The sequence below is a fragment of the Solanum pennellii genome, chromosome 5 (assembly GCF_001406875.1).
Source record: "Solanum pennellii chromosome 5, SPENNV200".
In the NCBI taxonomy this organism is placed as follows: domain Eukaryota; kingdom Viridiplantae; phylum Streptophyta; class Magnoliopsida; order Solanales; family Solanaceae; genus Solanum; species Solanum pennellii.
The window spans coordinates 50,281,045-50,284,844 of record NC_028641.1 but is presented as its reverse complement, the minus strand read 5'-3'; the positions used below and the strand labels follow the sequence as shown (position 1 = coordinate 50,284,844).

The following is a 3,800-nucleotide window of genomic DNA, read 5'->3' as shown; positions in this document are numbered from 1 at the left end:
CCAAGAGTTCACATATTGCCTATATAACTTCATTCTTTCTTGTCGTAGCCGCATATTAATGTTTGTTCGATTGAGAGCAATTTCTAAGTAATAGATATCGATCGAAAGTGAGACTCAAATTTGTACAAGAACAATAACTTTCAACACAAGAGGTCGCGAAATTTTCAAAAGTGAATATTTTTCGGAAGGGTCAAAATAATTATGGAATTAGGACCCAAAAGAGAGACATAAGAGCAACATTTTTGAAAGCAATTTTAAACATTATTTAAATAGACAACCCCCGCATAACAATTCTCTCATCATGATAAAGAAAATCTCTCCACCCTTTCAAACATATATCAATGATAAGAAGTTCATAGGACTCTTTGTACAAAAAGATTTTGAATTTCATTATATCTCTATAGTCATAACTTTCAAAGAGTCTAACATCTAATTATTCATACTCATTATAATACATGTGTTATCACGTATAATCACAAGAAAATTGGATTGAACAAGTGTCATAGACAAAGATGTATCACAGTTGAGGCACTTTGTTAACCAAAAGAAGTTGCACCAAGAAAAAAGAATTTCTAACATGATGAGATATGTTTGCTAAATAATCATATACATCTCTCGAGTCTAAATCTAGGACATTCCCAAAATACTATATGAACATATGAGAACTCTTAAAATAGAGAGTTATTTTTCAAATACTCTAAATTAGACATGAAAGTTTTAATAGTACAATAATTATTTCAACAACAACTTACTTGTAAATAAAGGGAACCTTTAAACATCAATCACAAGGAATTCAATTGTTATTCCTAGAACAAATGAGCAACTTTTTTTGGAGTCTTGGAATTCCATCACCTATAGGGACCTAGGCAATTCGAATGCGAGTATCCGCAGCTAAAAACATATTAAATACAAGGCATAATACATAAATATACCCTTTAATTTGGCTTCAAATTACATTTATGCCCTTCAACTTTGGATGTGCACAAATAGACACTCAAACTTGTATAAAGTTTAACAATTAGACACACATGTCCTAGATGTCATCCTGCATATCATTTTTTGTCATATGTGGTGTACTACGTGTATTGTGTCATGTCGGACTCATGTGTTTATTTATTTAAAACTTGGATAGTTAAAGTGCCTGTTTGTGCATTATTAAAGTTGGAGGTCAAATATAATAGTTGAAACCAAGTTTAGGGTCCAATATATGTATTATGCCTAAATTAAATGATGTGATGCGTATTTGGTTTCATTGTTCCTTAACACATTCCTCTGACATAGCAACTTTCCCAAACTATAGTGTATAGTCGTATCCTAGTATACCACCAACTTTCACCAATTTTAACATTCTATCATGGTAATTTTGATAGCTAACTCTGTCTGCGTCAATGATAGAAAAATAAAAACTTCCTCTATTGTCATTTTGAAATATAGATAACTAGTTTCATTCAATCAAGTTAGATATCAAAAGATTTAAAGTAACTTTACTTTTTATTGCCTAATTCAAGAATTCATCATGGGATGATAAAGTTGGAGAATGAATAAAATTGATTTTATGCTAAACATTAGCCTTTTTATTAATTGGCAATCCAATCTCATATGAATCTCGATCAAGGTCTATAGCTGTAATATGCATAATATTTACACACATAGATCAATCATGTTCTATACATCAATTAGAGAAAATATTTTAAACTAATTTTAGTTGCGATGCACTAGTCTTGCCATCATCAGGAATTATAAGGGCAATAAGGAGTAAGGAATATCCAGTGAACACTCCAATTTCAATTGTCTTTTTGGCATTTGTTAGTTTCAAGAGCAATGCAATTAGTTTTCAAGTTTTTGGTGAAGTTTCCACTATACACATGGAATACACGACTTATTTTCCCTTATTACCAATATTCCCTTTTATTTCTAAATATCTCTAAAATTTGTTATATCTTTAATGTATCTGAGCTACATATTAATATATCTGAGACAATATTTAATATATACGAGCTACATATTACGCATCTGGTTTATTTATAATGTATCCGAGCTACATATTATGTATTCGGTTTATATTAAAATGTATCCGAGATACTCTTTAATGTATATGTGCTATATATTATGTATCCAATTTGTGTTACTTTGTAAGTGATTAATGTAATTGTAAACTAAAGATGGATAGATTGTAATTTAATATTAAAACTACGAGATTTATTTAAAATGCACATATTTTGTTTACTCATTTTGACCCCCTCAATCGCCACTCCTACTAAATACTACTCAGTTCTATTAAAAAAAAGACACCTAGTTTGATTTGAAATGAAGATTAACAAAAGAAAGAAGACTTTTTAATATTGTGGTTATAAATTAAAGTTTTGTCAAATGTATCAAATAACTCTTTAATTTTGTGGTCTCAAACATGTCACGTGGAAAACTGAAGTTTAGGTGTTGCAAAAAAAAAAGAGAAGGAAATGAATCATTGTTTTTGAAATAAACTAAAAACAAGTAACTTAGACCATTCATTTTAAATGGACGGAGTACATATTACTCTTTTCGTCAGAAATAATTTTTCTATAATAATTAGTCTTAAGTCATATGCGGTTCTTTAAAATTGTCCACATGTTTCAGTTAGACATCTTAACTTAGGTTAGTACCTATGTAACTTTTTAATCCGTAAAAAATTATACCTATTAAATACAAGATGAAAATCTGGTGCAAGACAGAAGTGTGTGTGTCTCAAACACAAAATCAATAAAATGATGACACGTGGCAATTAGATAAAATGAAATTTAAAAAATTATTTTTCAACCAACCCAAGGCCACCCCTACCCCGCCCCCGCCCCTCTGCTTCTTCTTATTCTTCTTCGAAATCTGTTGTCATTTCAAACCTTTTTACCATTTTTGATTTATAATTACTTGCTAACATATTAAATAAAGAATAACAACTCCGACTGTACAAAATAATCAATTAATATTATTTTTATAAAAAAAAATGGAACGTTATAGAATATCTGATATTGATATCTATATAACAACAAATTTAAAAATGATAAAGAGAATAAATAAAAAGGATTAGAGAAAGAGACGCAGACGTACTTAAGAGGACGGTGCAGTGAAGAAGAAGATAGGGCTTTTTCATTTTGTTTTTTATTATTTTTTTAAAAAAGATAAGTATATAAGTTGTAAAATAAAAAGAAAAAAAAATATGATTTTTTATTGCTATATGCTCTCAAGGAGTATGGAAAAACCTTTTTTTCCATGTCAACATTTTGGGTCTAATAGGAATGATTTTTTGAATAAATAAGGTGTTCAATAGGTGCAAGCTCAAGTTCAAATGTCAAGTGAAATATGTGGAAATTTTTAAGTTGTCGTAAATGACTTAAGCAAAAAGATTTTTAAGAGTAAGTGAACAACATGAGGTCTTATGTTGGGTTGGAAAATGAAATTTATACTTTTAAAGAAGTCACGTGAAAAAGGTATTGACCAATCTACTGTTTGTTAGGGGTAATACTAAATTGCAAGAATTTAGCCAAAAATTCAAAAATAATAATCATATTTTTTAAAATTTGAAAAAGTTATTTTTAGTCAAAATGTATTAAGGTTTAAAGGGTAATTCTCAAAAAGGTAAAATAACATACGAAAATTAGCATTCTGACTAAATTTAGACCAAATTTTCTGGCCAAAATAATTTTTTCAAATTTTTTAAGAGTTTTAAAAATTTAGGTTTTTTATTTAATAAAAAACTACTGTGAGGCTTTATATATGGTCTTGGCTGAAAGTAATAATTTTTGTTGTGCATTATTGAAGATTAT

The 3,800-nt window shown here is 28.7% G+C and overlaps 1 pseudogene; it reads right to left on the bottom strand.

Moving 5' to 3' along the window:
- Positions 1–793: 793 nt before the first annotated feature.
- Positions 794–1,828, bottom strand: LOC107019555 (annotated as a pseudogene).
- Positions 1,829–3,800: the final 1,972 nt, after the last annotated feature.